The 24,317-nt window shown below is 39.8% G+C and overlaps 1 long non-coding RNA gene across 15 annotated transcripts in view; it reads right to left on the reverse strand.

The window, feature by feature from the left end:
- Positions 1 to 2,876: 2,876 nt before the first annotated feature.
- The window catches only part of LOC113459808 (uncharacterized), a 63,870-nt gene continuing 42,429 nt past the window's right edge, over positions 2,877 to 24,317 (reverse strand). For 10 of the 15 annotated variants that reach the window (XR_012581878.1, XR_012581884.1, XR_012581882.1 and 7 more), the window contains 5 exons: positions 22,029 to 22,109; positions 20,636 to 20,738; positions 17,973 to 18,154; positions 17,700 to 17,860; positions 3,946 to 5,719 (listed from right to left, as the gene is read on the reverse strand). This is a non-coding gene — a long non-coding RNA (uncharacterized LOC113459808). The other 5 variants (XR_012581881.1, XR_012581879.1, XR_012581883.1 and 2 more) reach the window with 5 other exon arrangements.

The raw sequence follows: 24,317 nt of genomic DNA on the forward strand, positions 1-24,317 counted from the left end.
TTTTCCTTAGCCCAGTGGTGAAGGAAAATTGTTGTCAGAAACACAAGTATTTAAACAGCCTATGACAGCGAGGAAGCAAACGAGTACTTGTGCCAGTGACCGAGGGAAGCTCAGCTGCTCCATTCGCATCCAGCCCGGATCTGGGAGCACAAACCCCTCTCCTCAGCCTCTGCAGCACCTATCTCACCAGCCAGGGACCAAACCCAAAGCTCCTGACCACACGAGAGCGTTCCCACTCGGATTGGGCTGGCTGGTCCCCACGTGGAGGGTGGCAGGACTCGCCGTGGGGCTGAGTCACCGTCCTCCGCCGTCCTCTGCAGCTTCCAGCCCTTCCAAACGAGCCAGCAGTGCACAAATATGTGAAAATATCCCTCGCCCACTCCCGGCCATGTCGAAAAGAGACCTGTTGTGGTTAAATGACTCGGTCAGTTCTTCAGGGATTTTCCAAGGTTTCCTATAAAAAGAAATCTGTGGGAAATGAGTGATTGCATAATCACTAACACATGCCAATTCATCTAAGCCTATTATCTTTTATGGCATTTTGTACTCTATTGTCCTTACTCTGGTGAGTTTCTGTCTTACGATTCTTTTCCTTATTAAATTATTTGCACATTTTGCTCTCTTTGACCCTTTTGCATCAGTGGGATACTTAGCATCTCCATAAGGAAAGAAGTCAAAGACAAATGGTCCCAGCACCTTTTCTCACTTAATATTTTTCCCATCTTCACAGGAATATCTCAACAACAACCTCAGTGAAAATGTGAAGGACCTGTTCAAGTGGGAAGCTGTATTAACTGAGTCTTGGTGCCACAAAAATTAAGTTTTTTCTTAAGGAATATGCATTTTTACAGAGGTTTTCTAAGGTTCCTGACAGAAATGACCAGTATTCATAGTTTTAAAATTACATAGTCCCTTGAAAATGCTGCAAGTTGCCTACAGGTCATAATTTCTTAGAAACAAACCCCAAGTGCCTTGGAAGTCTTAATTACACTGCATTTCAATTGGATTTAGGCTGCTAAACCACAGATTTTAATAGGAATTTCAGATCTTTGGAAACCTTTTGATTTTCGACTTTAGGGCCCTGACATTGCCTGAAAGCCAACCAGGCATTCACCTTTAGAATTAATATTTAATCAAGTTTTGAGTGGTTTTTTTTCACTTTTGAGTGAGTTTTTTTTTCAGTTTTGAACTCTTCCCAAGAACAACAGGTTCATAAACATATGAATCATGGCTAAGCACTCACCTCTCCACAAGGTGTGGCCTCTGGCACCTCTTCATTTTTAAATAAGGGAAAAGTGCAGAAGACCTATGTGACTAAGATCCAAGGCTTTTTTTTCCTAAAATCCCAGATATTGAGAGGAATTACCACTGATGACTACTAACCACGGAGCTCTAAGACCAGGGATGTGCCCAAATCAGCTGCAATAATCTTTAAATTAAACTAAGATGTAACTCCCCATAATTTTAATGTGAGAGAGGAGACTGAACAGCAATAATGGGCTCTAAGGGCATTCAGACAGAGAATAAATGAGATACAGGTTCACTAAACAAGGCCCCTAACCCTAAACATGAGGTGGGATGGCCAAGATTTGGTTATACCACTCATCTCTGCATTGAAAATCCAATTCTTCAGAGTGGATCTGTGTCAATTTTCTTTTCCCCAGAAATGCAACAGGAAAAAAAGGAGAGACCTCATGTCCCAGACATCTCAATTCTCCATCTCCCAGTGCAGGGCAGCTCCACCTTAGGAAAAGAATCAGAATTGGAAGGGAAGCCTGGATGTGAGACAGGAGGTCAATGGGAATCAGAGCTGGTGGTGCTGAAGACAGGAATGAAGAGGAGCAATGATCAAACATTGAACAGCAGTGCAAACAGGAAAAAGCTCTGCTGTTACACAACATCCTCCCAACCATGCAAACCCTCAGTGCTCCTGCAGCAACTCAAACAACCCCAACAAAAAGCAGCTCTGTCCTCTCTTTTGCCTTTCTCGAGATAAAAATGTCTTAGAAGACTCCATTTCCCATTGAAGAGGGAAGCAACAGCCAGCAACTCCCCAATTTACTGACAAGTTTCACCAAGTCCAGCAAGCCAACAGGACTTAATTTTCTTAATTTACCTCTGACTCCCAGCAAGCAAGAGCAGAGAAGTTCTATAGCAAGAGCAGAAACATGTCAGGCCAACAAAGTCTCTACAAATCAGATCAGCTTTCTCGGAAAAAATATTATGTCCATTGCCCACATGAGCAGGATTTCACAGACAGAAATCCCCATTTTGGTTCTCCTATACTATATTAGGTGTTCCTTTGACATGTACATTTCTGAAAGCAAATTGAATTTTCTTTTCATCAGAAATAATTTGCGAGACTATTTGGCAACATTCACACCCTGCAAGTGTTTTCTTGTTGTCAAGGGCTCCTGAGGATCTCCAGCACCTGTCATCCTCTGCCAGCATCAACCTTTCCATATGGGCAGGTCTCCAGAAAAGATTATGGGCAGTGTAAAATCCACCCATCTTAAATCACCCTTTCTCTGATGTACATCATGGGTTCAGAGAGGAGAATCCATTCGATTTTGTTGCTTCTTTCTTCACTTTCCCTTCAAAAACAGATTTACTCATATTGGTCTTGTAAGATCTGCTCTGTTTTTTTCCATTAGCTGACTATTCAGTCCATTGGTAACATTTTAAAGCACTTTATCAGTCTATATAATTTTATAATCATTTTGTTGTTTTCACTAAAAAATAAAAAAATTGAACTAGTCAGACACCTAATGCTACTTAAGTGCAAATAGATTTTTTTGTGGTTGAATAATAACATCTGTTTTGATTTTCCAGCCACAAAAGTGCGTTTTATCTGGCCTGCTTTTATTTATTTGAACTTTTCACATCTGCTCAGGCCTGCTTCCCATAAACTAAATACCAGATCCTTTCACATTGTAGGAAATTTACCTGCACCAGTTGTTGTCCCAGCTCCAAAGACTTCTTTATAAAAATGTCAAAAGTCTAATAAATACAATCTTAGTGCACTGTGTATTTATTAAACATTGTTATTTATTTTCCCCATCCCAAATAGTTGATACTCACAGATCTAATCCTGAAAATTTTATTTTAATTAAAATTTATTTTAACTAATTTACATTTATGGAATAAAGTAAATTAGTGTCCCGCGTTGCACGCAAAATTTAGAGGTAAACTTGTCACAATGGTCTATGTCATCAGCTACAAATCCAATCAGAAGTTATTGGGATGGTCAGATGCATTGTGCTTTCAGCAAATAAAAGAAGTCATGACCCATTTTTTCATAAGCCATTTTCAGGGTTACTTGTAAAGATTTGGTAGTGAATTTTGAATTTTGACTTATTCTGGTCTATTCAGAGGTGAGAAAAGTCAGGAAAGATAAAAATGCCAATCAAAAACAATTTTACTTTTTTCTTTTAAGTAGCTATTTAGTTTCTGATTGTAGTCCACATCCCAAAACTTAAGTGTGTTTAGATATGAAACTTCAACTGAAACAAAACAGGCTGAGAAAAATATAAGCAAAGTAGAAGGAAAATAGGCTGTTGGAAAATATATCCTGGGTATCAGATGAATGTTAAGGATCATTCTTTGAACTCAGAGCTAAGGAGAATTCTTCTCTACTGATGTGACCAGGAAGATATGCAAAAAAAGCACCCCCTCATCAGCCTCTTCATAATATCTGAATCTATTCAGCATTTCTTGCCACTGATAGAAAGATATGTCTTGAGAACTCCTACGTCCCTGTGCAGCTGTGTCTGCAGCAAAACTGCAATATTGGGCCACTTTCCATAGACAAAAACTCAGCAGAAATGGCTCTGCAGAGCAGAGGAGAGAGCACTGATGGCAAAGCTGAGAATCCAGGTTTCCCTTCTCTCAGCACACCAGGAGCATCTCTTCTCTTCAAAGTCTCCCACCTCTGTCATAGGAAAGAGACAGTTTCATTCTTTTATGTTGTTTTGAATCTTCAGCAAATCTTGGGGTCTGTGGTTTGGCAATCTCATCAAATACAGATTTATCAACCCAAAACACCCACCAGCAGCAGTGTCTTAAATAGACAGGAGATAGAAAAGTGCAAGGAGGACCACAGTGGTCTTGGGAAATGTTGGAGGGGAAAGGCAATATCCATGCACTGCCCTTGATTTACACCTTGATTTTTTCCATCTGCACAAAGGATTGAAACTGCGTCATGATGGAACAGTTGTGAGAATCAGAAAGAATTTAACAAGTCAAAAATGGATTAAAAAGCACTTTATGGCTTGTTAAAGAAATCCCCCTGTTCCTCAGAAGCATTTTTAGCATCTTATTAGTGGTATTTGATCTGACTAACATATTGACTCGTCATTTGAATAGGAGATGAATCCTTTTTGATGGACCACAAAGGGAGTATAAATTCAAATGAGGCTCTTCTCCAAATTTTTATTTAAGCATAACCCCAAAGAGCCCATAACATCTGTAAAGGTTTTTTCTGTGCCCCACAAAAGACTATCCTAATGATCTTTTAAATCATCCATTTTTATTTTCTTTAGAAGTAATCATTGCATATGTATTTAAATCAAATAATAATGAGTTGGAAGTTCTCTTTTACCTGTTTTCTGGAATGTCATGCATTAGTTTCACTTAAGAAAATACTCTAAGCCAATATAACTTTTTTTTAAAAAACAATCTGTCATGGAACTCATACTTTAGCATGAGTTGAATTCATCATCAGTCTCATACAAAGTAGTTCAGAACTTGACAAATGAAAAGCACAAAACATATCAGAGAAATATGCAAACAGCCTCATGCCTTTCAATCAATCTCTGAATGATCTGAAATGATTTTGATCTATCCAATCTATACTGTTTAGGACAGTTTTAGTGTCACCAAGACAGACACTGCTATGGAGTTAGTGGGTAGACCCATAATTGGCTTCCATTTGGCAAAAGCCAGAAAACTTGCTCCTAGTCATTTCTTGAGCAATTTTATACCATCTAAGAATTTGCACTTAGGAATAAGTTGGAGACCTCCAGCTCATTTTGAAAACAGTAATTTATAGCTACACAGACATTATGATTTTACAGTGTTTTGATAGTTACGCCTTCACTATCCACATGGAACATTTAAAAACGGATTAGAAGCCATTAATCTTGGAAATATGAGGGATTTGTAGCCTGAAGAGGAACTCAGAGCACTTGCAGTCTCTTTCTGCACCTAGGTGTATGGTGTTATTAAGGTATTTTATTCTCTTCTAGAACAAGTCAAGAATTATACTGAGGCAAATCTTTTGTGGTAAAAGTACTGGATAATAAATCAGGGATCTCAATGCTTTCTCACAGATATTCTTATTGACCTTGGACAAGTATTTAAGCTGGAAACCATTTTAGGCAGTTCCTGTCTCTCGTTACAATCTCCAAAAGCACTCAGTCAATCGGATCCCCATATGCAATTTCATCCTTTAGGCACAACAATAATCACAGCCTCCCACTTCACTGAAAGTCTTTCATTTTAAAATTGAAATACCTTAGAGACAGGTCAAAAAATGTCCTTGTATTTCCCCAACCTATGCCTTGAAATGTGGGGGAGATCCACTCCATCCAGGTCTTTGCAGCAGGCTGTTAATTCCTCCAGAGCCTGACCTCAGATGCTGGGTTCAGCTGTTCCCAAACTCTGATAAACGTCAGGTCCAAATCCAAATCTGGATCCCAAACTTGTGGTATGGGCCCATCTGTACTTGAAAGCAACATTTAAAAAAAAAAGAAAAGAGGAAAGCTAAGATCATGAATATTTCTATTTGAATACTGCATACAACAGATTTATGAACTTAAGCAGTTACTTTTTTTCTTTGTGAAATCAAAACTACCACAGGATTTCCCGTCCATATATACCATATGCTTTTCCCAACTTTGTTTAAAATTCTTAGCGTCCCAATATGCTGAAGCTTCTGAGCACTACTGAGGTGTTGCAGGATTTTTTTGCAAGCTTTATCAACTTTGCAAACTGCACTACAGTCAAGAATTAACTTTTGTATAGGAAAATTGAATTTTATCTATTTATTTCTGCAATATGGTAATGAATGGTGAAAGCATCATATGCAATGGAGCCCTTGGGGAACAGCCTGAAATAGGATTAATTCTCCTAAATGACAGGAGTGTTTATTTCAGTGTAACTGACTGTGTGCATTGGGTCAAGAGATGCAAAACCGAGTCCTGCCAGCACAAGCCTTGCAGGATCTTTTGAGTACAATCTTCATTTATAGCCCAGGCAAAAGCATGACAAGTGGGACACCAACAACACTAAAGGAAACTTATAAATGTTTGCAAATTCATTTTATGGATTAATGACCCTACACATAAGAATTGACATTTCCAGGACAAATCACTTCTTTATCCTACTGGTATTTCAGCAGTTTTTGCTTATGCCAAAGCAGGGGCGAATTTTTCCTACTTCAGATCAAACGAGATCTAAAATCTGGGAAGATTTAACAGTAAAATAAAAACAATGGGGATGTAAATGTTAACCATCTGCATTTGTCGCTGCTATTTCTTATGATGTGATATCTCCATCAATGGCATTATATTTTTGCTTTTGTTATCTCTCATAACTTTTCATTCTATAATGGTTAATCATTGATAAACAAACACTTTGACTTATAAAGTGGCAATCATCTTGTCTAAATTTAACTGTGTAAAAGTCAAACACCTACTCCAAGCTACTCGTGAAGGCTCCTTCTATAGATAGTGGTGACAGATTGGCATTTTCAGAGAGAGACTTATCCTACCTGTCTTACACACTTGTTTTAAGATGGGATTAATCACTCTGTGGAAGTACTTTCTTCTTTTTGTTTCCTTGGACTGACTTTAGTAAAAAAGCAGCGCACAAGTTTTGTTAACAAAAAAAAAAAAAAAAAAAAAAAAAAGGGAAAAAACCCAAGAGATTATTTCAGGCCTTGAATTTGAATCCACAGAGGTATTTAGCCTCAAAAAGCACAGTTTCTCTAGGATGCAGAAAGTTTTCTCCTAAAGGCAGATGGGAAAAAGGAGGGTGGAGAGAGACAGGAGCACAGCCTTTATAATTATATTTATCACCTGCCCCAACTCCCTGCCTTTAGGGCTGGTGAGAAGCAATGCTAAGGAGAACCAAGACACAAGGGAATAGCAGATTTACTTTACTCTGCATTGTTTTACCCAAAGAAACCATGGGGATTGTCATAGTTTCCCTCTGGATGGAATTCCAGTGACAGGAAGGTTTTCCAGGCTTTGGCAAGAGAAAAGGGCTGGCCAGCAGCTATTCTGCCTCAGCAGAAGCAAAGCAAAACCAGCATCTCCCTTTTTCACATGAGATCAGCTCCAGCTCAACACAGGGAGGGACCACACACCAACCATGGCTTCAGGACACGAGCCTTAGGAGGCAATTCATCGGAAACTTCTAATACCCTTCACATCATTCAAATGAAAAGATGCTGATGCTGAAGAGGGGAGAAGCATTCTTCCTGGCGTCTCTCCATTTGAAATTCTGCTACAGTGACAGTATCTGGATTAGACTCCAGGACAGTATTTCTGAAACAGCAGGAACCCTGCTTACTGCATCAGTTTTAAATTATAAGCCTTCCAAAGATGTCAACACCACTTTCCTGGAGACTTTCCTGAAATTAAAACACTGAGCTTTTCCCCTGAGCCTTCACAGAGTCCTATGGATCCATCGCCCGGTGTCACCGTTCGTACGGTGATTTGCCTATGCTGGGTCACTGCTACTACTTCATTTCTGCTCTATAGTCAGCCTGGCTCTTTGATGTTACTCAGTCACTATTTCCTTTCCCTTTACTTTTATCTCTGTCCTGGCATTCTTCCTTTAAGCATCCTCTCTACCAGATGGTCTCCATCTCTCCTTCAGAAGTGCCCAAAATATTCCTACTGCCTCCTCTTGATCTTCCCCCAGCAGCAAACCTCTTCATCCTACAGAGCTCAAATACCAATGGATTTCTCCTCCTTGCTGCTTCTTTCTTGCACTTTGAAAAGGAATTCACTGGAAGCAGCTAACCTCCAATCCTCATTATGCACGATGCACTCATTTATAAGAGTTTACCCAGGAGAAAAATTCAGACGGGATATAGGCTGCTACAATTGCGTTTTTTCAAGTGGAAGCACATCTGATGTCTGCGTGCCGAACCGGAGCTCCAGTTTTTAAAACAGGAGCTCCAACTTTTGCATTTGGAAATCCATATGGATCCTTTAATCTGAAGGTCAAAACAGCTTTTATGAAAGATACTGAAAACAATGATACTTTATATTCGCCAGCATAATTATATAAAGATGATTCAATATCGTAGTATCATCAGAGGATTCAGAAAAGTCTCTGTGTTATGTTTTTTTAAGATAGGGTTTAGACAGTGTAAGATGAGGCTTCAGAAGTTTACAGAGAGGAAAAAAAAATTCTTGTCACAATTTATATCTCCCTAATAGGTCACTGAAACTCTGAGGATAACAATTGCTTTTACTTGCAGTTGGCAGTGCACTATAATCAAGAATAAAGCTCTAGATATTTTTGTAGAAGTACAAGCACTTACTAAAATGCAGCAGCATAATAATGTATTATATATTATACAAATACAGTGAGGTGGGATTTGTGTTTGTCTCTTTGCAAGAGAAGAAAGAATTCTAAAATGACCTTCTGTTCATAAGTTTCTTTGAAAAAAGCTTGGCCTGAAACCACTTCACTACTATTGATATAGTCTGTTTCTGTACATAAATCTTAAATGTAAGCACAGCTTCAAAAAATAACTAAGCAATCGCAAAGCTTTACTTTTCAGATTCAATTGCCTTCAAATCCTTTACTGAAGTCCCCTTGGCACTGTCACTTCAAACTCAGGATAATGCTGCATAGTGTTTCTCAGTTTCAGTAAAACAAAAGCCTTATTGAATAAATATGTGTGAAAATGTTGCAAACAGAACCATCTCAGCAGCCACCACCTGACCAGGCTGTGGTGACCCTCCCTGGTGACCTGCGTGGGCTCGGCACTCGACTTCTTGGCTTATCCCAGCCCTGCTAAATTCCACTGTCTTTGTCCTTAAAACTGTAGCAAAACACGTTTTCCTCCCAGAAACCTAAGAGCAGCCTTTAGACATCAAGGAACAGCAAGGTGACCTAGGATTTCCATATGCAGGAAGCTGCTGATCAAATGGTATATCCTTTTTTTTTTAATCTGCTTCTTGGATCGTGAATACAGAGGAAACCTTGTGGTTCTGCTAATCCCTTAACTCTGGGTTTGTAAGGAGAGCTTGCAACATTACCCCAGTCTTGGAAACATAAAGGCAGAGTAAAATATCCAGTATTTACTATTTCATGTCTCGTTCTGCTCTAAAAAAGGATGACTCAGGAAGGTTTTTCCTTTTTCTGCACATCATCTTCTGCATATCCTACGTTTTCCCCTGTAGTTAAAATATTAGCTCAGGCCCACAGAACCCGTTATTGCAGAGAGACAGCCCCACATGCCAATGTCCCTGTGATCAGGTTTCAGGGCTGTGAGCTCAGGTATCCAAACCCCTGAAACCAGAGTCACCCAGCAATTAACTCCTGACTTTTGGGCACTCCTAGTTGGCAGGAGGCACACAAGTAGTGCTGGTTCACAGCTGACTGCACCAAACAGCCGCAAATCAGGACAAGGTCCACTGAATTAGATTTGATTGTCCTTTCAGAAAGGCTGTCCTATTAATTTGCTGCAATTTGTATTTCACTTTGTTGTCAAAGAGCCTCAATAGAGCAAATAATCTCACAAGAAAATGTAGCAGGTGAGGTAACAGGGATTTTTCTTTTCTTGTGGAAGGGTCGTTTCAACATGTTTGCTTTAAAAAGCAAGAATTATTGTCAATTTTATTTCTGGCTCATTAAGGCTAGTTAAAAAATAATTACAAAGCAATTATTGAAAAGCTACCTCTAAAGCTGCAGAATAAGAAACAACAAACAGGCCGGTTATAACAAGTACAAAGAACTGCTGTAAAATTAAACCTGTTGAGTTTTAAGTACCAAAAATTGAGAGAGACACCAAGTATTCAGAAAATATCCAGGTTCTCTCTGAAGACCAGAAATATCTAGCAGGAATCACAGCACAAACTGGTAGCTGGGTTGAGGTATTGCAATTTTATCTCACCTGAACACAAAGTGGCCCCAGCTCTGCCCAACCCCCTGGCAATTCTGTGTCTGTGAAGCCAATGCTGGGTTTCCCCTCAATCCTTCAATTTCTAAACCTCCATTTCCACAAGCCCAGCCAGCAGTGAGCAGAGCCCAAATCAGGTGTGCAGAGCCCAGGGAAGTGGCCTTGACACGGGCCAGGGTGAGGAGGGCAGCCTTCACTTAATAGTGGGACAGCTACAAAAACCTGATGCTTCACACTTCACACCGTGATGGGAAGCAGATGTCCGAGTGCTCGCTGCTAGAAAGGGCAGATTTAAAAGAAAAAAAAAAAAGGAAAAAAAGAAAAGAGCAGTGAATAAATGCTACAAATTGAGGTAGGGTCAGCTCTGCAATGTAGGAGAGCAGGCTAGACAGAGGCAGAAATAATTTTCTTGCAGATTAGAAGCAGATAAATGAGAGAGAGAAAGAAGGAAAACATGCAGTACAGAAAGGAAGATAAGAAAGAAGCTGTTCATCTTATGTATGGGAACCAACTGCTGCATATGTATTTCCTATGCAGTTTTAGTAACTATCCCCAAGATGTTAATCTGAAACACTTTACAGGAAGTGGACCATCTATTTAATTTAAAATGTTGCTTGGAACACTGCAGGATTTTCAAATAATTCAGTTAAAGCACTGGACACTCAAATCTGCTCAGCAAAAAGGCTCCAGCCAGGATTTTGAATTTCACACATAGATGTCTTACTTAGGAAAAAAATGCATTTAAGCATTCAATTGAGTTGTTTATACTTGCAATTAAGCTTTTTTTTTCTAAGATAACTGTTTACTGACAACATCAAATATAAATTACACATGCATGATTGAGGGCATACAGTCACCCACCACAATTAGTGAGGGTGGGCACATGCTAAGCCCAAAAATAGGGGGTATTTCCAATGGAATTAATAGAAAAATAAACAACCTGCAAACCAAGGTGAATTCTTGTTCATAAATTAACACAGAATAGCCCAGTGGGAAATGTGACGTGCAGTTTTCACACATGGCAGAAGTTTGCTGGTGGTTGTGTCCATTAAAGGTGAAGGCTGTGTTACCAACAAGCACGTTTTCATCTGGCCTTACACTTAGAAATAACAGTAAAAATCAAACACAAACAGTTATTTTCTTCCTTTTGGGATTTGGCACATGTGCTACAACAGACATAGATGGAAACTTCTAAAATAAATTAAGGAATGTACTTGTCAGTTTATTAATCAAAGTTTACCTGCTTCACATTACACGGAGACAAATTAAACAAGCTACCACGGTACTCGGAAAACATCTGCTAACAAAGTCAGAAGTAATGATAAACAAACTTGAGTTCCCTTTGTGGTTGATTTCCATCCAGCTGCATTTAATTATAAAAGAGCTATCAAAGAAAGCTCCCCATTAGCAGCTAATTCAGAATGACTTCAGAAGAAAATCCCAGAGCCTCCAGGTGATATCTCTCCAACAACTTTCTCATCTCTGCAAGTGATTGAGAAGAGCTGAATTAGACCAGTTTAGTGATCAGTCCTCCTGCTAACTGCCAGAGTAGAATGAGGATGATATATCTTTTCAGTGACTGCCTGTTTTCAAAGTAGGACCTATAAGATGTAGCAGACTCTTCCTTGCAAGTAATCTCTGCCAAAAGTGCCGGTGCCAGCCAGAAATACAGAGATAACCCTGAAAATTGCTGTATGCATTTTCTGAAGCAGAGCAGCTGCTGATATCAGGCAGAAAGGGAGAAAATTTGTCGCTACAAGTTTTTTAATAAAGTTTCTTTGACTTGGGTATCTTCCACAAAGAAATCAAAGATATGGGCATTTATAAATATCTAATTCTGGTTTAGAGCAATCAGGAATTTTTGTGTTGATGTAATATATAGTCCCAGACTCATGCTCTGAACCAGATGGCAACAGCCTTATTACGGTTTTTAGTCTTTTTAAAATTAATTATAAATTAATAAAGTTATTAAAATATAGCAGCCACTCTTAAAAAACTTTTAAAATAATGAAAAAAAGCAAACACACCAGGCTTCCCCTGTAACTTCTTAAAATTGAGAAAATTTGGTAATTTTATAGATAGATAACCAAAGCCAAAAAAAGTGAGAGGTTTTCAATGCACCCAGATTTATCAGGAGTTTTTATAAAATTCCATGAAGACCAGCACTAATCACAAACCCCAAAAGAGCTCTGTGTACCCAGCTCAGTAATGCACAAGTAATTTTTAGCAAATTCCAACTGGGGGCTTTGGACAACAATGCTTGATTAACCATAGAAAGATTTTTGCTTTTCTTCCTCCCCTGCCTTATTCTTTCCGTACAAGACAGCAATGGGTAATTCTTGCCTGAAAGCTCACTGCTGCCTGGCCAGCAAGCAAATCTGAAATCAAAAACCCCGTGTGCCAGATCTGCACAGCTGTATTTGTGCTCCCGCGGCTCCCGGAGGAGCGCACACCACATGTCGGCTCCTTGACTTGGGGTGGGTTGGTGAGGTGTAAGTTAAAAGGGCAGCTGTACACTCCGGGAAATTTTCCAGATTCATTTTCTACCAATTGCTTTAACAACACCACAAGCCACCCCGGGTTGGGATGCTGGGCAGCACAGGTAGGAAATAGGAAAAGTGTTGCTACAGCTTATTCTTGATCCGGTCCCCCAGCTCTCTTGAAAAACTTCTAGGATCCTTATAGAGAAGTTTTTTTCCCTGCAAGAATAAAGGGGTTGGCTCTGATTGCTGCTATTCTAAGAGGTTAAGGGAAGAAAAGAAATTGTTATATATCCACATGGTAATCAACCAAGGTTTCGTGCAACTGTTGTTCTTGATGTGGTTCTTCCAGACTCTTCCAGAAAAGAGTTTATTGATGTACCTGGCCTAGAAGTTGGAGAGCCAAAGGAAGAAAATGATAACACAGTTTAGCAAACCCTTTGTTTACATAAACATCCATCCACAATCTGTGTCTGGTGGGGTGAACATACGGCTTTAATTTTACCCTTGGCACACGGATCAAACAATGTTGCCAATATCTATTGTTCTCCTCATAACAATATGCCTGGTGGTTTCAACATATCCTCTCCATTAGCTGGCTTCAGATCAAGCATTGCTGTGTATGTGCTTGTGTCTCCATAAAACTGGAATATGGATCTCTTTTTCTTGCCTTCTTTGTACCAAATGTGTCAGGAGGAACACAGTTGAGAATGGTGGTCAGCCGTCCCCGTGAGTCATGAGAACAGCTCGCCTCGGAATGGAGCAGGCACCGGGTGGGAAGGAAGGGTTGGATTGGATTTGAAAAGCCATGGCCATGTAGCTCAGGCTTTTCAAAATACCAGAGGAAGTGGTGAGTCAGATCCTTATCCCTTTTTATTCGGGCTTTAGCAAACCTTTCTGGATTTGGTCCATCTCTGATCCACATGAGCCCTGCTCTGGAGCATGGACACACCACAGGTGGCTAGGAAAAGGGTGATTGGATCTGATTTTCCTTGGATTTTCCCTCTCCTTTATATTTTTCAGTTTCCCTTCCTTTCTATTTGCTGCCATAATAAAACTCTTTTTTCTATTAGAAATGTCCAGGTTTTATAGAGGCAGCGTTAACAGAGGAGATTGGGATCTGAGGAATTCCACAAGAAGAAACTTCCAATGGACTCCCCGAGCCAAGGTAGCTCATCAACTCCATGCTGATCTTCTCAGCTCCTGCCTCAGCCTCTGGAGCAGCAGCACTGCTTTCTTATGCCTCCAGCAGCAATCAAACTTGACATTCCTCCTCTATATTGTACTGTGTTTCAGTCCATTCTTCCAAAGGTTTGATCCAAAACTCACTCCAGTCAGTGGAAAGAATTTCATTGCCTGGAATATAGTTTGGGTCTGGGACCTTCTTTCCATCTGATCACTAATGCCTGATTTATATTTGATTATTCAAATGAGAAAATAGAGCTTTCTGATTTCTCTGGTGCTGTTTTCACAGTAATGGAGGAAATCTTACTGAAGAAATATTATCATTGGTAAAGACAGCAATTATATCTGTGCCATTCAGAGAACTGACTTTGGTGGTTTCTTTCATTCATGAGATCTTGTTTTCTAAGGCTGAAAGATGATGTTGGAGAGGAAGTGGCTGAGAAGGGTTGATGGTGCCTCAACCATTTCTCCTGCCTGGAGCAGAAGCTGCTGCTGGGGGTGGCAGTGTCCCAACAGCCTTGGTTGCTCTGGGGCTCTGCATGTGGCATAAAAAGATGAGCGAAATCTTGTGGGAGCTCTGCAAGGAGGCAGCTCTGGGAGATAGCACAGTGGTGAACAGCACCACCAAAAATAGGGCTCTGCAGGCCTTTTTTTTTCCCATGCTCTCATGACACTCCTCCTCACTGAAAGTAGTAATTCTGAAAAGCTTCAGGGTTTATTCAGTATTTCTGTTCTTCCTGCTGCACCGTTTCTCCCTTGCCTGTTTCTCCCCAGTTCTGATGTTTTACCTTCTGAATATGCTGAATCCAAGCCCAGTGTTTGAATGATTTCACTGACCCTGCCGTTCTGCATGCCAGCACAGATACATATCTTTTAGGTTTACTTTTATCTATGCTAATTTCACTTCCCCCTCACGTTTTGGAAGCAGAGAGCCACTGCAAGGCTTCCTGTGCATCCCAGGCTACGATTTAAGGAGTTTTAAGAAGAATTAAGCTTGATGCTGCTCGTGCTCTCATGTATATTCAAGCACAGCTTTTGGTCTCCTCACCACACATGTGCTCCAGCCTGTTCTCGACTGTCACAGTGATAACATTTCTATATAAACTCATTCATTAAGACTATCAGGCTGTAATTATCTCTGCTGGGCAGAACGAATGCAGGTTTCCCCCTGTAATGGCATGGCAAGAGAAGGAGAAGAGGGGGTAGAGGAGCACTCCATTTCTTTTTCTTTTTTTGGAATGACTCTTTTGCTCTGAAAGCCATGGAAGTTCTGGCATTACTGGAAAGCCTAAAAGTAACATCCAGGTTGTAACACTTAGTGGCTGATCCCATCAAGATGCAGAATCCTTCCCTGAATTAATCATGTGGTCTCTATAATTTTGATACATATTTTTGGGTCAAACTAAAACTAGGGATATATTTCCCTATATATTTCCCCTAAAAACACCTGTGGGAGGTGGAAACACTGGGAGTCAGCAGGAGAACAGACTCCTGTATAATTCAGGCCTTATGTGGAGAAAAAAGCAGTGCATTAACTTTGAAATTGTCTAATACCACAGATTTATTTACTATAGAATTAATTACCTTCCTTGAAGTAATTAATTACCTTACTTGAAGTGGCACTCATTGACACATGATATTTTGTCTAATTTTCCACTGTGCATAAAAATGCAATATATTGTAATATAAATTGTAGCTGCTATTGCTTTAAACACCAATTTAATCAAGGAGTTTGACAAATGTAACCATAGACTGATTACCTTTTTTGTCAGTATTTTATGTTAGGACTTTGTCAATTTTACTATCAGTTTGATTTCATTCTGAAATGGCAAATTATAGTCATAAAAATACTCTTGTCCTAATCCATGCAGTTTAAAAAATGTTTAATCCACCCCATCCATTGCTACATTAGGCATAGAACATAATTTGAATTTAGATGCAGTGAAAATTGCCCAGCTCAACGCAAGCACATGGGTCAAGCATCAGGGTTACTAGAGGGATACTACAGGGTTATGTTGGATTTGGTTCTCCTGTCTGTGTCCAGCAGTTGCTGGAGCTCTGCTTGGGATAGATTTGAGGAATGGAAAGACCTTTCTGACCAAACATCCCTGGTGAACTCCAAAAAGGCCTGAAAGTCAGGGAATTAAATCAGTATTAAGCCAAACTGAAGCAAATGCTGGCATATAATTAACAGAGCATTGTCAAAGAGAGCTCATGGTTTAATTTTAGTGGGGAAAATATGGTATCTCAGATACCATGATATGGGTGTTTGTTCACAGCCACTGTACCTGTCAACTATTATTATCCTGATGCAGCCGTGTTCCCTGAACTGTTTTGATTTCTTAACAAGAAGAGAATTTTCTCTGATGTGCCATCTGTAAGGCACAGTTTACCAAAGGAAAACTTTATCTCAAATTTTTAATAATTTTCTGTCAATTCCAATAAAATCAGATATATTTTTATAATACTTACAAAATAATAGCAAATGTGACTCACCACATGTGCCACTATTTCATTTGATATCCTTCTTCTCCCACTGACTTTTCTTTCCAGCACAAAATGCAATTTAAATGTCAACTTGAACTAAAAAAAGTTACATTCCTGGGGAGATTACTGGTATCTCATACAATCTGAAATAATTCTACTTCTTTCCACTACTTTACCTGTTTTCTTCTATTTTAGCCTCTCTTTGTGAAGGCTCTAAAATTAACAAAGGGTGGAGACGATGAAATAATGCACTTTTTGTTTGCATATAAGTGACAGGACAAGGCATAAAATTATAGATTGGTTTGGGTTGGAAGGGACCTTAAATCTCATCCAATTCCCTGCCATGGGCAGGGACATCTTCCATTGTCCCAGGTTGCTCCAAGCTCCATCCAACCTGGCCTTGGGCACTTCCAGGGATGGGAAGCAGCCACAGCTTCTCTGGAAAATTTTTGCCAAGTCCTCACCACTTAATTTCTTCATAATATCTAATCTAAATAGACAAAAAAAATGCTCCAAATCAAATGTGGACAGAGAATGTCCACACATGAGGTGAAAGTCTGCTTTGCTCTGTCCAGAGATGTTGGGCTTGGGAAATTCATTCAGCATTGTGAGAGCATTCACATTTTTATATTTTGGATTTACCTGGAGACTTTCAGGTTCTCCTAGGGAAGTATCATTCCTACACAAAGATGTTTGCACTCTCCACAAGGTTGTTTTTCACTGGGGCAGCAGCACATGCATTGGATACAGGACCCACCAGCCTGGATTTTCCCTTCTGGGATATGGCAAAGGAGACTTCTCCAGCTCAAGCTCACTGTCACATAGTCAGGAAAAACAGTGCTGGCAACCAACTGCCCTGCCTTGATGCCAGAGTTCAAATCCCTTCCCTCACTGCTGAATTTATATGCATTTTTCACTTCCATAAAAACATCTTAATCCACAACGCCAGAGAGTTGCCATGGTCTTTCTTTCCTAATGATCCCTCTTCCTCTGCTGAATGTCATCCTCAGCTCCCTGCAATGTTGCACAACAGGCATGGGAAAGCTGGGAAAAGGTTTTGCTGACATCAGTTAGACGTCAAAAAGTTTAGTGCTGAGATTTAGCCCTAATCTCTGTGTCTTAGTTCCTTAATTCCAACACTCCTGGTGCCCCCCAGTTTGTGAGAACACACAATAAAGACTGAAAAAGAGAGCTCCTCCATTTTTTTTAATCATAAGATTAACTTGGACTGTTCCACTTCAGGAGAAATGAGGATTTTGATATCAAGCAAACTGAGGAATCACTACTGCCTGACTTAGGAAAGATGGAGATGGTTCAGCCTAAATGAAAATTAGAGGTTCAATATGTCAAAGACACCAAAAGCACCATGAAATGTAGGAAGCAGGCTCAGGTTCAAAACTCACCTGGAATTGCCATGGGAAACAGTTGCTGGAAAAGCCATCTGGAAAAATTCCTCCAACAGAAGAGTTCTTGGTCTGGGCCCTTCATCCAGTCTGAATACAGAATTTTCTTACAGACAGAAAAGGTTCAGCTGTGCCACAGATTTTCAGGATCTTGATGGTATCTGCGGGAATGGACAAGACCTGCATCAAGAAAAGTTCACCAGGAGATTTATACAATTATTTTCTAATGAAATTATTGAAAATTGGGACTAGAGTCAAGTTCTGTATACTCACACTGAATTCAAGGGCCCTTTGGATACCTGAAAACCCACTCTTCCGTTCTTTTTCTGGAATTCTGAGCATCATTCACCACTGTCACCTGACTTTTGAAGCAAACAGGTGATGACATTTTTAGCTCTCAGCTTTCATTCTACCCTGCAGTAAAAACCCATCCTTTGCAGAGAATGGGATATTATCTTTCAGGAAAAAAAAAAAAAAAAACAGGCTTTAGGATGCATTTTGTTGCTCATTTTCAGAATCAATTTAATGAAGATAGATATATCTAAGGTATAGATATACAGATATATCTTCCCAAGAGGAAAGGTCTCCTGCAGCCCCTGTATATTCCAGAGATTTGTAGGGTTGCTCTGCTCCACAGATGGATAAAGAGCACCTCGTACTGCCTGTATTTACCTCTCAGAGGTGTTGGAGGCTGTAATTAATTACTGTTTGTAGGACCCATTGAGATTGTTAGAGAAAGGCACTAGAGAGCGAGTGGTGTTATAAATTATTACACTTGAAAACGTTCAAACTCTTCAGCCTTCCACTGCTCGCCTTCACACAAACGAAGCATTTCCCTTTCTCCTCCTGGAATAAAATTTGCCCTCTTGACATGCACAAACCATTAGAGAGGCTGTGCTTACAAGCACCTAACAGTATTTTCTCAAGTTTATTTTGACATTGACTTTTAATCAACGTGACGATGATTGAAAAAGTCAGTCCAACGTTTCACTAAAAGGAATATTAAAAGTGCATTGATTGTGTCTGCAAAGATATGCAATTAAAAAGTATAAGTGCTGTTATTTAACACTTGACTTTACTTATTTTGAACTCTTGTGGCCCTGTTGTGTACATGGTTAAATGTGCAATGCTGTGTGTTTCAAGCAACTTGGCTGTAAGCAATTTTATATTTTAATGAAAATAATTACAGTTTGAGTAATATGAAGTGTATCTGAAGTATAACCCCTGATGCTACTTCCCCAGAATTAGCTGTGATATAAATTATCATGATTTATTACAGCGACTCTGTGCTTTATGTGTTTATAGGGGATCCTGGCTAGCAATGATGATTCTTAACTAACAAAGAATTGCATTTCAAAAGCAATTTTTTCTTGGATCTCATCTGTAATTCTTCCCCAAAAGTGATATGATTTAACTGTGCTGCAGTATGTGCTATTGCAAAGATGGCATTATTGTGCTGTCATTTTGACAGCTTACTTTAATTTACACCATTTAATGGGTGAATACATTTTTTAAAAATCTGGTGTTATTCTTTCTTAATATACCATATGCCATCGATCCCACATGCACTTCTTTGCATAAGCACACCAAGTTACAGAGTGGTATAAAGCAACCTATGTGTCATGTACAACCTCTCCTTTGAGTGACACATCAGAAGCTCAGGTCCTCTCTGTTCTTCAAGGATTCTGTGGATCCTGTGACATTTCTGAGCCTCGAGCTGAAATATGTTACACGATACGTGATGTCCCCACTGGCATCTGTCCACCTCAGAGATGGGCACTTTTCAGATACACTGTACAAAAATAAATTTCTGAATGTCATTTGCCTTTGCTAAAAGCAGCAATATAGAAAGTGTAAAGACTGCTGTAATTACATTACTGCAAAGGCCGGTATCTGCAGCAGCTGGTTTCAATTCCAACCACTATTTTAAAATCTTTGGTCAAACAAAATCTCTTCCAGCTCCTGACACATTTTGCCAGCTAATGGTAACTACTCATCAGCACGGGCAAAGGTTGGACAGTCATCCCCTTTGTCTTCTTTTGGGGAGGGCAGCCCGATCATTCCTGCCTGGGGAATTTCAGGGTCACCTCCAAAGGAAGCAGAGAATACAGGGGTTTCATCCAGGCCTGTCCACACCTTTCCCATGAATGTACCCCTCACCTCAGCTTCAGTAGGGCTTTCCCATCCAGACTCCTTTACTTAGACTGTTCCTAAAGGATTCATTCAGATACCACCAAGGCCAGGCTGGACAGGGCTTGGAGCAGCCTGGTCTGGTGGAAGGTGTCCCTGCCCACGCAGGGCTTGGAACAAGATGAGTTTTAAGCTCCTTTCCAACCCAAACCACTCTATGATTATATTATTCTACCCATGTTACTGCTCAGAGGATGCCACTGAGAGCAATCCCTCCTCCTCAGGATGATCTGTCACCCTGGGTTCACGTTCTGTGTGAAAGCATCTCCACAGCTCCCAGGTCACACCTGGCTTTTCTCTGCCTTGCTTGGTTCACAAAAAAAACCCTCTGCTGGTTCACTCAGCAAAGCCTGCAATCCTGGCCCAGCAATAATCTCTGAAGGCTTCAGAAAATCTGCTGTGGGACGTTATCTCAGTAGAGGAAAATTTTGTTTGGGAAGCAGCCCAATTTAAGAAAACAATTTCATGACAGCGTGGAAAGCAGGCTGATGAGCTCCAAGAACTTAACTTTATTTGGTAGACTTTTGTCTGCCTTCCAAGGGCACCTAAGAGTTAAATAATTTAAGACTGTAAGAAAAACAACAAAAAAAAGAAGATATCATAGTTATTCCATTTTCCTGTTGCAAATATTATTTTTGGACAGAAGTGCTGCAAATAAAAGAGCAAGACGAGCTAAAGATTTTAAGCAAGAGGTATCCAAGGTTGAAAAGGATTTTGTTGACATGAACTGAAGAAATACAACATACCTTTATACTTACTTAGCTCTTTGATGTTATACATGATACCCAGTATGGCATTACAACCAACTGTACATGTCATAAAAGTACAGAGATTCCATGTGGAGTGAACCTGCAGTGAATTAATGCCTCTGTCAAGGTGTATCCTGAAACGTTTTATACCATCCTTGCTTCAAATTCCAGTTTGCATATTCCCTGCAACTCACATGACCAGGGACAATAAATCATCCCAGCAAAAACAGGAAACAGATTATTTTGAATTCCACCCCACTGATGATTAACAGTAGATTTGAAACGAGAAATCATGTGAAATATTTAGAAAATTGTGTGCTTTTTAATAAATGATAGCCATTGTGGAAAAGTATATAATTCTCTTTTTTTTCCATGTTAATTTAAGACAGTAGGGTTTGGATCTGGAACACAAGTCTGATGAGGAGTGGCTGAGGGAGCTGCAGAAAAGGAAGGTCAGGGAACATTTATAACTGTCTACAATCCTATGAAAGAAGGTTTTGGTGAAGGTGGGCTCAGTTTCCTCTCCAAGGTAGCAAGGGACAGGACAAAACAGCCTCAAATTGCACCAGCTAAGGTTTAGGTTGGGTATTAGGAAAATGTTTTTCATGGGAATGGTTGAAAAGTATTGGAACAGGCTTCCCAGGGAAGGGATGGAATCATCATCCTTGGAGTTTTCAAAAATAATGTGGATATTGCAACAGGGGAAATGGTTTAGTGGATAACATGGCAGTGGTGCTGGGTTGATTACTGGATTTAAGGGTTTTAAAGGTCTTTTCCAGTCTAAATGATTTCACAATTACACCTGTGTCTCACCTAAAAAAAAAAAAAAAAAAAAAACTGCTGGGAATTTTATATGCCCAGCAATAAGGCATTTGTACATAACAGAGCAACAGATGCTGACAACTGACACACACTTCCTGCACCTACTGGAAAGGACCAACATCTCAAATTATCTCCAGGTGCTATGGAAAAGCTGCAGACCTCTGAACAGCAAGTCAGAAAACTGACACAAATGTGATTTCTTGGGGTTTTTATGCATTAGCTTGAGTGTCCACTTCAGACAGAAATATCAAAGTGAAACAGTAAAGAAAATGCTGCCATTGCTATGGTTAGGAAGGGGTTTTAAGTTATAACATTTTTTTAATCATTATTTTTTGCAGAAGACATCTCTGAGATAGGATTTGCACTGGATTTTCTGTAGAAATAGAGAAGTTGCATATTTTAAATCTCTAGCAGGAATCCTACAGAGCAGAAGGGGCAATGAACACCAACTCCCTCTCTCTGCAGTGCAAAAGGAGCAGATGAGAAATTTTACAAGTTGGACACACGGCCCCTTGACCTGTGTGATACTGGATAACCCTCTGCAGTGTCAAGCCACGGATCATCCTACCTGCTGCTGCAAAACAGACTTCCTTATGTGCTTGGAAAGGACATTTCCCTTGTCTGAGAGAGAATTCCTGTCCTGTTTCACCTATGGAAGAAAATCATGACAAAACAGAACCTAGAAACAAACCCCACAAACAGAAAGCTAAACAAACGCAAAAAACCCCAAAAATAGAACAAAGAGAAACTTTACAAAAAATTGAACCCAACCACCAAAATATTTCCCAAACCAGACTTTAAAAAAATATTTTTGTTACATCCACCCCTCTTTCAGGGTGGAAACGTGTTAGAGTCGCAGATGCTAAAAATTTTAGATTTTCTATACTAACAAATTCCAACCCCCAAGAAAACACTACATTTAACCTAAAGCCATAAAAATAACTTTCCAAAATTAATTTATAACACTAAAATTATAAATATATAATTGAATTAAAAATATATAATATCATGTAGCAAAAACTTAAAGCTTAAAATTTTAGAATATAAATGTAATATATATACTATATATATGTATAAAACAAAATAATTTTTTTAAAACAGAAACAGAGCTCCGGAAAGTGCAGCAGAACTGAGAGGCCCTGATGGAAAGGAGAGTTTCTGGGCACTGAGAAAAGCATTGCAGCAGTTTGGTGCTGTATCATATTTGTTTCTGATGGATTTAGTTGGTCAGCCCTCTTCCTCCTTCCAGGCAACACATGCACACTGATCTACAGCTCACACATATGGTCACCAGCATAGAGGCAGCAAATGCCAGATCAGATAGAGAAAGGGTGAATTTAAGAGATTATAAATGTCTTTTCATAATAATATATATCCAATACTGTCACTAAAGCAAGAGTGTCCAAAGACAATATGAACACTTTTCTCCTCTTTAATACGATCATAAGAAAATAATTTCAGTTCTCCTTAGGAATGGCTTTGCTGCATTGTTAAAAGGTGATTAAAGAGGCAAAACAATTTTCATTCTGAACCTCTAAGGAGAACCATTGCCCTAGTGAATATCAGTCAGAAAGGTTCTTTCCTGCCATGAGGTCAGGAAGAGGTGAAACCTTTTCGTGGGAAGGAGGACAGGGATGTTGTTGGTGCAACACATCCTGGCTGTCACACGGAGGGGGAGATGGAGCCCTTGTGAAATCACTTCTGTGTCACCTCTAAGCTGTGTCCAGCCCCCTCTTTGTGGTTTCCAACACAAGTCCAGCTTTATGTATCTGCAAAAACCCTCTCACAGAAGCATTCTCTTCAAAGAGATGCTGAGATTTGCTTTATCAGATAATGCTGCAACTCTGTCTAACGCGACACATAAAGAAAGAAGGAATTTCCCTAAAAAATATTCCAAACTCCTCTTTGTGCCACCCACACGTGCAGCCATGGCTGAAGGACAGAACTGCATGTGGCTGGGGCCTGGGGAGGAATCAGCCCAGCCCAGGCTGCCCAAGGCAGAGCAGGATTCGCCCAGGGCCTCCCTTCCCTCCCCAGCACAGAGCTCAGAGCTCGTTGGGTGTTCAGCACAATGAAAACCTGGCCACAAGATTTAAAATCAAAGGCACTGAGTTACACACCCTGCTGAAAATCTGGCGCTTTGCAGGAGTGTCGAAATGCTTCTGGTCAAAATATGGCCATGATCACTAAAATATTCAATTGTTTTTCTTAATCAGCAGGGTTTATTCACATAAATAATTTTATTGACTCTGCTCACAGGAAATGCTAATTTTGTGTCACACTGGGAAGGACTTCTAAGACCTAGGAGACAACCTTGGCATAAATGGCATAAATATTGCAAAGACAGAGCTACCTAAGACTGTATCACCACAGATTCAGTGGATGCAAGCCAGAGTCAGTGCTAGTTCTGCAAATTCTTCTGCATCACCTCATCAGTGTGTGGGAGCAAGAGGTAGACTTGTATCCCTTGGAAAATATGCAGAAGCAAAGAGATGGCAGGGAGAAAAAGGGTGATTTTAGCTTAGATTATCTTTAAGGACCTTTCCAACCCAAAACTTTCTCTGAATTTATGAACGTATTTATAGAACGTATTTATGAAGCACAAAACAGTGACACAGTGCCTGAGAAAGGATAAAAAAATTATTGCTCTATGAGTTTTTTTTTTTGTTCAGCTTCAAAGAAAGAGTCACCCAGTTGAGACACTCAACATTTGAGTTTTAAAAGAATGTTCTGGGACCCTCATTAAGGGATTAGATCTATAATTAATCAGCTAATGCAGATATACTCCAAGGCAAACCTCTGCTCTAGCATATTTGTAAAGCTTTTTCAAGCAGGGTTCTGGGTCAGACCAGACATA

Source organism: Zonotrichia albicollis, chromosome 10 (genome assembly GCF_047830755.1).
Source record: "Zonotrichia albicollis isolate bZonAlb1 chromosome 10, bZonAlb1.hap1, whole genome shotgun sequence".
NCBI lineage: Eukaryota > Metazoa > Chordata > Aves > Passeriformes > Passerellidae > Zonotrichia > Zonotrichia albicollis.